General features: G+C 36.5%; 1 non-coding gene across 1 annotated transcript; it reads right to left on the bottom strand.

Moving 5' to 3' along the window:
• Positions 1-12,352: 12,352 nt before the first annotated feature.
• On the bottom strand, positions 12,353-12,461 carry LOC118602321. Its single transcript, XR_004950668.1, has one exon. It is a non-coding gene; the product is annotated as a U6 spliceosomal RNA (small nuclear RNA).
• Between the last annotated feature and the right edge of the window lie 728 nt (positions 12,462-13,189).

Genomic DNA, 13,189 nt, shown 5'->3' on the forward strand with positions numbered 1-13,189 from the left:
TGAAAACTATTTAACTTAGGATGTAGTCTCAGAAAGTCAGAAATACAAATAAAAACATTGAGTTGAATATTTGATTTGTATTCAAACACTTGGATTTTAAGAGCATATTTTATTTAATTTTTACTTTTCATATTTATGTTTTCATTTATTATAACTATCTTAATGTTTGGGAAACTATACATGTCACAGGAGAATAAGAAATATGTCACAGCTTTTATTAAATTCTGGAGAAATATAGACTGCTAACATGAAATTAAGTCTGCATGGGAGATAGGAGGGTGGTTGAGTTGCCAAAATTTAATGCATGATGAAGTGAAAAAAAATTTACAGAAAAAAAATAGTTGTTTGTAGATATTTAGATAGTCTTTTTTGAAATAATTTTAGTTCAAAAATATTAATGCTGCCTTTTTAGAGAGGATTTTTGAGTATTTTATCGTACTTTTAAAGAAGTTACCTATAAATTTTCTTCAAATAAGAAGATTTCTAAAATTCTGCCAGTAATATTACAACTTTTTAGAGCAAAAAATAAAAGCATTTATTTCAGCAGTGATGAACAACCCAGAGAACCAAATAAAGTTTTTACAGAGATGTTATTGATGTTGCTAGGGGAGACATGATGGTGGTTGTGATGGAATGTGATTAAAGGGTTAAAATAATTTAGAAGAATTTCTTTTTTAAAAACCCAGAGGGAAAAGAAAGCCACAAAAAAAATAGGTTCACTAATGAATGAGGAAGAGCATGAAATTAATGATGGCTCTAAAATGGCCGAGTTATTGAACTCATTTTTTAAATCTGCCTGTAACAAGAGAAATGAAGCAAAGAAATATAGACAATTAGGGATTAATGAAGACATTGCAGAAATTGTTCTAGCCAATATAAAGATAGGGGGGTTCCTTACTTGGCAATCATTGAGAGATCCACATGACCCTGAGTTTTTTAGGGGAATGCCCAATATGTTTACCAGTCCAGGTATGTTTATTCTTAGCTAGTGAGAGAATATTTGCATATTGGAGAATATGGAGAAAACAGATTCTTGAAAAGTGTTAGAAAGTCCTTCCCAGGAAGGTGACCATCAGTTCAATGTGGCATTTAATATCCCTGAAGAATAGAAAGAGTGGGGAACTGGCCGAGAGCCTTCATGAGAACAAAGCAAACCATAAGAGTTTACAACTTTTCCATCACAAACCCACAAAAGAAACTGAAAGAAAAATAGTAAAAGTCAAACATTTGGACATTTGGATCACTTCCGATTTGGTGAGTCACTCAATCGTGCATGAAAAATTAATCAGAGTGACTCAAAGAAAAGTGATTTAATCATGGTTTTGGAAACAGGTGAAAGATCACGAGTGATGAAAAATTTTATAAATGACTAATGAGGCTCACTATGGGCTAGTGTTTGTTCTTTTTTGTCTAAAGTCTTTATTATTTATGATTATCAAAATGACTAATTGTTTAAAAGATTTAAAAATGGTGTTTGTTATTCTAGTAAAGTCGGGGAAAACATACAAAACCAAAGAGGTAAAAAGATCAAAGAAGAACCGAATTTCTTAAGTGGAGTCTTGTACACACACAAAAAGAAAAAGAAAAAGAAAAGGAGAGAGAGAGAAAGAAGGAAGGAAGAAAAGGAAGGAAGGAAGGGAGGAAGGAAGGAAGGAAGGAAGGAAGGAAGGAAGGAAGGAAGGAAGGAAGGAAGGAAGGAAGGAAACGGGAAAAGAAAAGAAAAGAAAAGAAAAGAAAAGAAAAGAAAAGAAAAGAAAAGAAAAGAAAAAAGAGAAAGGAAGAATAAGAATTCTGAAGACCTCAAGAGTCTTAGTGAACTTATGCAGCATCTTGCAATTCAAATGAGACAGAACTCCAACAGTGAGACAGCAGTACTGAAAAAAGAGATCACTGCTTTCCCGCCATGCTCTCAGCTATCCTAAAATACTCTCAGTGCTGGAAAGATTAGGTGGCGTGTTTTCTCATTTAATCAATAATCAGCATGAGAAACATTACATCCTGAGAACTGTAGATTCATAGTTATGCCACCAGAAAAAGCAGAAATGGATACAGAAGAGCCTGAAGATGAGTGAGACGGCATTCAAAATACCAAATGTCTATGAGAAACTTAGCTAGCTTTAGGCTTCAGCCTTTTTTTTTTTTTTTTTTGAAAAAAAATTAGAAGAAATGCCCAAATTAGAGACTGGAAAGACTAGGAAAAGAAGAAGATGAAAAAATTTTCTATTGAGTTAGTACAAATACATTTTTCTGATTAACAGAAAAATAAAAAATCAGAAAATTTGGAATGGAGCAGAAGCAGAAGGATTGAATAAGCAGTGATGATTTAACATTTCAGAGGACTAACTCAAGAGACATATAATGAACACTTGCTGTTGTGTGGGGAAAGGAAAGGTGACTGCAGCGACTTAATCCAATAGAGTGACTTGGTGGCCCCAATGCTTTGAGATAGAAGGGTATTCTGAATGCCCAGTTCAAGGTTTTTTAAGTCTCTGCCCTTGATGAAAAGTTACCACTTCTTAAAGGAGATGAACTGTATATTTTTCTTCATTTATATATAAAGAAAACACTTCCTCATTGTTATTGAGACCTCTACCCTATTGAACACTTGCAATGTCTGACACACTGATCATTCTTACTACCCCTCATGTCATCCCTCTAGGACAGGCATTATTATTAAAATATCACAAATAAGGAGAGTGACAACACCTTTAAGTGGCATTTCCACTGTCACATGGCATGGAGGCTGGGAGGCTAGACAATAAACCCAAACCCTTGCTCTCCTCCCTCCACTACTCCACACCAAGACTGAAAATGCAGAATATTGTGTTCCTCTCACTCTCTGTAAAGTCTATGGTTTCATAGGTCTGGCATTGTTCTCAATGGAAAAGAACAAAATGGGTTCTGGTCAGAGTCGGTACTCTCAATGGGAACAGCCCAAAGGCATTGCTAGTAATGAAGACATTTCACTCCCCTGAAAGATCTGTCATATTAGTCCAGTGGTCAGAATTCTCACCATGGCCTTTGATGACCTTCCCTTGATTCAGGGCATTTGTAGCAGCTCTGTAAACAAAGCCACTGCCTGTAACTGCCAGTTTCAGTTTCTATGCTCAACAGCTATGTTCTTCCTGAATGAAACCCAACACAAGAGAGAGGGAAGTTTGTACCCTGTACCCTTGCATGCCAGGTCTATATGCAAACTATACTACACAGACATCTCATTGTGGCAGTCTGTGATTTCAGATTTTAATTCAAGGTTTTGGGGTTTGTACCAGATGTCTAATTACTTGGAATAATTGTTGATGGCGACTTAGCTGTCATTAGGTTCCCTGGAAGTTCTGTGTCTTCCTGAGCATAACTTCAAATGAGAATGTAATGTTAATGAACTAAGTTCATGCATTCATGCATTCATAGAATCATTTTACATACACACGCTGAGCTCTGGCAGTGTGACCAGCACCGCATCCTACTGAGACACAGCACAAAGGCAACTGACCCTGAGCATCCTCATCCTCTAACTGGTGACTCTACTAAATTATGAGGCATTTCACAAGGGTTTCCCATTATTTGTCAAAACACTAAACTTTACTGATTACTTACCTATTATACAATGTAAATTCAAAGTTTTCCTTTTATGGATATAATTTCCACTCATGATTCTAATATACTTCCCTAAAATGTGAAAGCAATTGAGTTATTGAGTTAAGGTAAAAAAGTTTGTACTATTGAATATTCCCTTGGGAGTATGCTGCGTAAGTGATCTTTGTGGTTAAAACAGAAAAATAAAGTTGAAAAACAGTGGGTATTGGGAACAAACAAATGGATGACCGTACAACCACAATCAATATGCTATACAAAGCACTATAGGCACATGGAGTATATTGGGCAAAGTTTTCTACCAAAGGTGCAATTGGAAATTGTACATGAAAAAGCAATCAGAAAGACAAACTCTACCAGTGCTATAGAGTTGGGCAGGAAAAAAATTGGTATTGTAGATATTAAAAAAAAAATGGTTTTGTTTCAATGAAACACAAAGTTTGAGCAAATAACTGCGATGAGCTAAGTTGGGAGGGGAGTTTGGTGGCATTTTAAAGCCACGCTAAGGGATTTGGACTGCGTGGAAAAGCCATTGGCAAGCCCACATATAGCCATAGGAAAGTTCAAGATCTCACCATTTTACAAGGCTTCTTTTCATTCTGCAATCATGAGCTACTATCTGGGGAAGCGCAGCTTCTAGGTTCTCTGAGAGTCAGCTCTCACAGTTTGGGCAAGCCAAGTCCCAGTCCCAAAACGAGCTCTACTTTAAGGGAGAGTCGAGTATAATCCACCACAATGTCCATTCCTATGTCTATTATTCACTGGTTTAAGCAAAAAGTCCCAGACCTTCACTCCTCCAGCATACATAACCTCTAGCCACACCATTCTAGATGCTCGGCCCCAGTCAAAAGCCTTTGATGCCTCCTTCAACTCTTAGATACCTGTCTTGCTTCTTAACTAGAAGCATCTTGCTTCTTAACTAGAAGATCCTCATAGGTTCTTAACCCCTCCTCTGAGTGCTTTTGTGTTAACTGAACCATGGCTTTTATCCAATACACTTTCTCAAGCCACGCATCTCACTTATTTTAACGGAAGCCTGGGCATTTTCTCGTGGGTTGGCTTTGCAAACTGCATAGGAGAGAGTCTGGATTTTTAAGCAGGTTGCATTTAGCACAGGTCAGATGAGCGAAGCCAATGGGGAACAACCTGTTTAGGAAGTCCTACACAGGCAGAGAGAGTCTCGAATTTAAGAAAGCAGATATTCTGTAGGAGCGGTAATGGTAAACAGACTTGAATCCTAATTGCTTGTCATCAATGCTCTTCTTTCCCAGGATCCCACACCTGCTGTCTTAAGTCCATACTTAATAAGGTTTTTTGTTTGGTTGTTTATTTGTTTAGGGGGGCAGCAGGGGGGGAAGGCAAAGAGAAACATAAAATAATAATATTAGCACACTGTAAAATCTGTTGTAATTGAAGTGTAAATGAAATGTTATGTCAATACACATGCACACATACACGAAAGGTTTTCAGAACCCCAGGTTTGCTTCCAAAGAGGTTCAGTTTGAACGCTGAGCCCTCGGGCACTGGGTTTTGCGCTGTAGACCTAGTGAATCCCCACAAGTTCCCCAGTGTGCTAAGATTTTTGTTTTACTTCTCTTCTGTCTGAAATGTCTTTTCCATCCAACACCTTTACTTGGCTAGCTCCTACTCACTGTATAGATTGCAGTTAAAATGTCACTTGTTCCTAACAGTCTGGCCTGATTCCCCAAGAAAGATGAGGTGCCTCCGCTATGACATCACATATGATGTGCGATTCCCCTCGTTTTAGTTCATGTCATACTATACTGCTGTTGTTTGTTCCATGCTCCTTGAGTTCCAACCCCGGAACAGTGCTAGGCACCCTCACTGTTCAATAAATGATTGTCGAATGATGAAATTAGTTTAACACATACATGATTGAATGGATGAATAGATAAAATCAGTGAATGATGGATACGTAGATATTTGTGGCTGGATTCTCAATCTGAGTCATACCACAGAGAAAATTATTCTGTACGAAAAGAATAAAGCAAGAGAACTGAGTTTCTTTCTGATAAGAGAAACACACTGAAATAATGCTCTGTTCATCATTTATTCATCAAATATTTATTAAATGTCTAGCTATTATATCACAGGTGACTCTATTTTTTTAATATAGCCAAACATTTATTAGAGGCCCAGTAGTTATGAACAAAGTATCTTTGCTTCTTTGCACCAATAATTTATTTGTTGTTTTTATGTATTTTAGAGGCCAGTAATGAGCTAAACCCGTAAAAAAACAAAACTCCCAGCTGTACAAATAGAACACATGTTTAAAAGCTTGATAAATATTTTTTTCTCTTTTCCTTCAAAGGAATTTTAAAGCAAAGAATAATTGTCAAACTAGGCCCAGTGTGCACTTTTCACAAAAAATTAACCTCTATATACATATACAAAATAAGTGATTGCAGATGAATAGGGAAATTAGCTTCTGTCCTCTCCATGTGGAAATCCCACCACAGTATGGTGATCAGCATTCAGGTCAGCTGCAGGCCTGGAGTTAACGTAGCGCTCTGCTGGTGTACAGGATGTTATATAAGCTTTAACACACACTAAGAACTACTTCAAAAGTTGAAATTTTTTATTTTAGTTAAGACATTTTTAAAAAATCAATGGGAAAATGGACACATATAGAGAGCAATACTTAATTTAAATTAGAGCTGAGCTTCTGGATACCTAGTCAAACAAAGTATGTTGTCCTGAAGGTGGAGGAAGGTTTCTGGATGTAAAGAGGATCCCTGGAGATAGCGGATTCCATTACTCTAAATCCCATGCCCTGTGGGCACCGGCGCTAATATTCTTCCTGTGTTTGGAGTTGGTTCACTACCTGCCCACAAATGACTTACTGATGACACTCGCTGTACTTACCAAGGTGTAGAAGCAAGCAGCTTCACATCCCCAAAAACATGTAATATATCTTTGGGAATTCGTGTAGAGTCTTTATCAGTACAGGGGCAGAGGAACAAAAAAGGAGGTAAAGGAGGCATGTAAAATTATGAATATAAGTATTGAGATCTGTAGCCTGAGATGTATTTGAATTCTCATTGTTTATAAATTAGAGCACATTCCCCATTCCAACGAGAACCAATTTTCAGCTTTCATTTCCAGTATGAATCTTTTCTTTCATTTCCATAGTAAGAATCTTCTTACTATGGGCTGCATTGCAGATTTTTAAACCTTTAATTGTCTTTGGCTTACTTCAAGAGAAACATTTTACGTCACCTCCACTGGGGACCATGCTTGTTTTCAGTAGTTTTTCTGTGTTTCTAGAGTAATATGTAGAAAATGAAATCTCATGTGGATGAAGAAAATCGTAATGATGCCATGATGTCTGATGGCATAATGCAGTGAGGATCTAGAATGTTCATAGCCTTCCTCAACAGAGTGGAAACGAGTGAGACAAAACTAAAATATTTCATGCAATATTTCACAATCCTGTGTCAGTTCACCTTCCTTCCATCACCATAACAACACATATCTCAAGCATTTGGGACATTATTAGCATATATGAGAAAATCAACCTTCCTTTGTGACCTTTACCTTCAATTTGTAGATGTTTGTCTTTGAAGGTCTCATTACTTTTCTTGAGAGGTTTTGGTGACTTAGATCGTTATGTACCTACTTAGGATCAGGGAAAATTATCCAGATGGAACTAGGTTTCACTAACATTTGACGTTATGCATACTACTGCTCTCCCTCCTACACAGACTCCATAGACCGGAAAAAAAAAATTAAAGAAAAAATCTTTTATATTTTCTGAATAGCTGAAAGTTAGTGGAGAGTGATCTTTGTTAATATGTAAGGAAAAAACAATTCAGACAGAAGAAATCAAGAATGCATAAACCTTAAGATGAGAAAGTACAAGGAATGTTTTCAAATGGCACAGAAACTTATGAGAGGACAGAGCAAGAGGAAGGTGGAAGTGAAGGGTGGACCCCATAGGAACATGTATGTCCAAGGCTTTTGACCGTTGCTCTGAGTGACATGAGGACCTAATGAAGCAATTTTTTTTTTTCGATTGAGCTAAAATTCACAAAACTTGAAGCATTTCAATGTGAACAATTCAGTGACATTTTTTACATTACAGTATTGTACAACTGCCACCTCTGTCTAGTTCAAACATACTTTCATCCATCCAAACTAAAACCCTAAGCCCATTAAACAGTTACCTACCATTCCTTCCTAACTGCAGTCCTTGGTAAACAGCAACTGTATGCTGTCCCTAGGGATTTATCTATTCTGAATATTTCATATAAATGGAGTCCTATAATATGTAACCTTTTGTGACTGGCTTCTTTCACTTAGTACACTGCTTTTGAGGTTCATCCGTGTTGTAATATATATCAGAACTTCATTTCTTCTCATGGCTGAAAAATGTTTCATTGTATAGATATACCACAATTTGTTTATCCATTCATCTGTTGATGGATATTTGGGTTGTTTCCGCTTTTTGGCTATTGTGAATAGTGCTACCATAAATATTCTTGCACAGTTTTTGTTTGAACACCTGTTTTCAGTTGTTTTAGATATGTACCTAGAGTAAAATCATCTGGTTGTATGGTAATTGTGTGTTTAACTTTTTGAGGAACCAAAAAAATTTGTTTCCATTGAAGGATTTTGGGTCAGAGAAAGGACCTGACATAAATTATGATATAAAAGATTGTACTTACTGCTATGAGGAGAATGTAGTGCACAGGATAAAGGCAAAAGCACGGAGTTAACTGCAGTTATCTGACTGAGAGATGATAATGCCTTAAAGGATATAAGCAATGGAGAATAGAGAAAAGTGCTCCAATTTTGCATAATAAGGAACAGCTGACAGGATTTGTTGATGGTTTGGACATAAGGGAAAGAAGGATAAGTGTAAGATTTCTGGCTTGAGGACTTAGAATATTGAAAAAAAAAAAAAACAATTACTTGTAAAGGGGAAACCGAAGTACTAGGTTTAGGGGATAAAACCAATGGTTCAGTTTTGTATATGTTAAATAAGCAACATCTCTTCAATACCTGTGTCAGAAATCTATTACTATGTAATCAACTACTACAAAAGTTAGTGGCTTAATTGGTTATGAATCTCTGTGTCATCAATTTAGGCTAAGCTCAGCTGAGTAGTTCTGCTGGCCCCACCTGGAGTCATTCACAAGCTGCAGTAGGCCAGTGGATTAATTGGGGGCTAGTTGATCTAGAGGACCTCAGATTAGATGGATCATTCTCCTTCAAGTGGTCTTGTTCTCCGATATCCTAGCACAGGCTTTTTATGTGGAAATTTCAAAGCAGCAAGAAAAAGAGTGGAACCTGCAAGGTCTTTTGAGTTTTCAATTTGCAACTTCCATAGTGTTTCTTCCACTGAATGCAACTGGTCAAATAAAATCACAAGTTCAACCCAGATTCAATGGGGTAAAGAAGACGACACAGCCTATTAATGGGATTATTAGTGTTACATTGCAAAGGGGTATGCAAAGCCAAGAAAAAGTTGGTGGCTCGCTCCTTCCTTCCTTCCTTCCTTCCTTCCTTCCTTCCTTCCTTCCTTCCTTCCTTCCTTCCTTCCTTCCTTCCTCTCACCATTCCTCCCTCATTTTCTTTCTGTCTCTCTTTTTTCTTTTATCTCTCTTTTTAAAAAATAATCCAGCACACTGTCAAAGCGAAGATACTGAGAACATATTCAGTTATTTGCACATATCAGTTTTGTGCACTTGAAGTTCAGGAGAAAAGACAGGGCTGCAGGTAAATATAAATTGATGAACAAGAGAATCTTTCCAAAGATTGAGCCCTGATGTTGTCCAAGAATTTAAATACGAATGAAATAAGGAGAAAACAGAAAGGTGCATTAGATGGATCTATTTGTGAGGTAGGAGGAAACCAAGAGGAACTTGTGTCCAAGAAATTAAATTTGGCATTGAAATATGCCCGAAATGACTGCATTTGTTGTTTATGTAGTAGATAATGACTTTTCTGACAATTAAATATCTTTGAAGTTATGTGACTAGTTTATATTGGTGACTGTTTTCTCTCTAGCCCTAGGCTAAGAGAGGGCCATTAGTTTATGAGAATACCAAAATTCTTCTTCTATTAAGCTCATTAAAAGATCTGAACTTCCATTAATATACAAGGAAATTAGGTCAGAAATTGTCTGCAATGCTAATGGGTGCTATGAATTTAAATTTTTCATCGAAGTAATAAGGCCAGGTGTTTTAAACACTGCCAAAACTCAGTGGTGAGGGCAACTGAAAGACATTCACTTATGACCATGTTGAAATGCATAATATTTATTAAACATCTTCTTATACAAAAAGTCTTTCTAGGTTTTCACAATTATGCAAAATCAAAGCACTTGATCTTGTTTTTCAGATAGGTTGCCATTTAAATAAGACAACATAGCCGAGATCATAAATTTTATAAAATGCTAATGGGAAGGGAAAAGTCATCCTTTTCCCACAGAAACATGTATATGCAAAGCATGGGAAGATATACCTAGCAATAGAGTACAGGAGAGAAGACATAGGAAAGAAAAAATTAAGCATCAGGGGGCCAGAGCAAAATTTCTACCAATTAGTAGTGTCTATAAATAAATCTCTTAGTCTAGTAAAAACCCTAGCCACCGTTTATGGTTTTTATAATGTGCTCAGCACTGTCCTAAGTACATCAATATCAACTTAATTAGGCCTCATAGCACCCAATAAGATACGAGATGTTTCTTTTTGTGCCTACATCACATCCAGTCAATTCATATGTTTCCAGTGCATCTGCTAGTACTGCCCCACAAATGCATGCCATGGTGACTCTGCTTCCTACCTTTCAGATTGTTCCTAAAGTCTTAGCCACTCAGTCTACGTACAGGTGCAGTTTGGGAGCACTCTTCAGCCAATGGGGAATGGATAAGAGTCAGTGGATAAACACCTCAGCTTTCCTTCCTTTGGAGAGATCATTTTGAGATGTATTCTGTGTGGTTCCTTGGGCGATCCCCGGGGTGACTGAGTTGTATTTATCCACCACAGAAACTGGCTCAGGGATGAACCTTTCATTGCCTTCTTCCCTCCCTGTTTCGTTACCATATCTTCTTCACTCTGCTTTCCACAATTACTCTGATCTTCCGCGTTAAGTAATACTGTCTCCCTTGGAAGTAAGGTTTTCATTATTTAATTGTTATAAATAAAATATTTATAGTGTCAACTATGAAATTCTAAATTATCATTTCTTATGCATAAAAGAAAACAAAGCATCTTTCTTTTTTTGGATAAAATTTAAGACCTAGAACACTGAATAGTCTGGAGAAGAAAAGCTGTCTTATTACTCTACCAGTTTCAGACTAAATCAGCCACAAAATGTCCTCATATTTTAATCTATGCATGGTTTTATTTCAGTAGACAAGGCATTGGAAAACCCTATTTTTTAGGATTTTTAAAAAAGATTCTTTGATTCTTGGTTAAGGTCCTTCCTCTCAGATTTCGTAGAAGTTAGTTGGCAATCACAGTGTGCGTTCGTATACTGTTTTACTGTTCAGAGTGCTTACATCTATGCTATTCCATTTAACTGTTGGTATATGCTTATGAGGTACTAGAGCATTTTACAGGTTAGGAAACTTAATAGCACTGATAGCATCTTTACTATGCTGATGTACTGGCATGTGGCAGAACCAGGTAATGAATCCACATCTTCTGAGAATCCAAGATAGGCTTTGTAGGACTCCTGCAGCATAGCCATTGGTGAAGTCTTTGACTACTGCCAGTGCTGAGGAAACCAGTAAATGAACTCTCTGGGTGAACTGTTTGGAGAGGAAATGATTTAAGTATACTTATACACAGCTGCTTCCTATGAATCGATGTCTTTTATTTTCTGTATTTCCAAAGTACATGTAGATGCATGCAGAAGTTTGGTTCTAATAAAAGTTATAGAAAACAATCATAGCGTTGGAATACCAAGTAGTCGAGTGAAAGACCCTGACAAGAATAGGCAGTTATTAACTCCTCCATGGTGGCTCCTACCACTTACCTGTCTTCAATCTCTTGACCCTCGGTTTTTCTTATCTTTAAAGTGGTATTGATAATGTTGTATCATATAAGAATGTAAATGAACTTACCTAATGAATGTGACTACTCTAAGTACCTTATATAAGTGGAATCATACAGTATTTATCTTTTTGTGACTGAATTATTTCACTTAACATAATGTCCTCAAGATTTGTCTCCATATTGTAATGTGTAACAGAATTTCCTCCCTTTTTTTAAGGCTGAATAACATTACATTCTATGTACATAGTACATTTTGTATATCCATTCATTCATAGATGGACATTCATAGATAGACTCTCAGGCTGTTTCACCCTGTTGGCTCTTGTGAATAGTGCTGCTCTGAACATGGGTGAGCAAATGTGTCTTTGATATCCTGCTTTTAATTCTTTTGGATATAGAGGTAGGATTATTGTATCATATGATGGTTCCATTTTTAATTTTTTGAGAAAACTCCATACTGTTTTTCACAGTGGTTGCACCATTTTTTATTCCCACCAGTAATAAACAAGAGTTGTAATTTCTTCCTATCCTTAGCAATACTTGTTATTTCCTGGTTTTCAATATTTTATATATATATAGTAGCTAGCCTAATAGGTGTGGGGTGATATTTCGTTGTAGTTTTTATTTACGTTTCCCTAATGATTGGTGATATTGAGTATCTCTTCATATGTTTGTTGGCCATTTCTGTATCACCTTTGGAGAAATTGCTGTTTGAGTCCTTTGCCCGTTTAAAAAATATGGAAGACATCATGAATTTGCATGTCATACTTACACAGGACCCATGTTAATTTTCTCTGTATCTTTACAATTTTACTACATACGTGTTGCCAAAGGGAGCACATATAGTTGTTGATCCTTGATGAAAATGTTATCAGTGTTTCATTAAGAGGATAGCATTCCTCTTCTCAACAAATCATCCCCCACTGAGCACCTACACCTGATGTTTTTCTCCTTTAAAAATATATAAGGGAATTTGTATTTATTCTTAAAAACTATTTCTGCTCCTGTTCAAGTCAACAGCTCTTTATATTTCTTGATCACTGGTAGTCTTCAAGTCTTTTGGGTTTTATATTATTTTGTTTTATTTTGTACTTTTCATGTCCTTAGGATTGGGAGAGAAGGGAGTGTTAGAGTCTTACTTAACAATGCCACCTTAAACAACCTGACCAAGGTGGAGATAAGTAAGGAGTAATATTTCACCCTCACATGTAAAGGGGACATAAATCTTGCTTTTTTTTTTTAATCAGAAGTTCTTAATTTTCTCACCAGTGATGTAAAAATCATTTATGTTTGCACTGCAACCAACATAAATCATTAACACAAAAGAATAGTAAACAACCTTTAATCAATATCACTTTCTTTTGTGAGGCACTGTGGAAATGAAAGAATACAATTTGTCTTTGATCATAAGTCTAACATTTATTCAGGGCCTCGTATCTTCTCAGCTCTTACTTTACTACAGCCACATGGCCTTCTTAATGTTTTTAGGGCCAACCAGGGTCATTTTCTCCCCAAAAACTTTGTACATGTTGTTCCTTTTATCATTTCATTATTTTCATTGTGGTGTT

This window comes from Rousettus aegyptiacus, unplaced genomic scaffold, assembly GCF_014176215.1.
Source record: "Rousettus aegyptiacus isolate mRouAeg1 unplaced genomic scaffold, mRouAeg1.p scaffold_m13_p_4, whole genome shotgun sequence".
Classification (NCBI taxonomy): domain Eukaryota; kingdom Metazoa; phylum Chordata; class Mammalia; order Chiroptera; family Pteropodidae; genus Rousettus; species Rousettus aegyptiacus.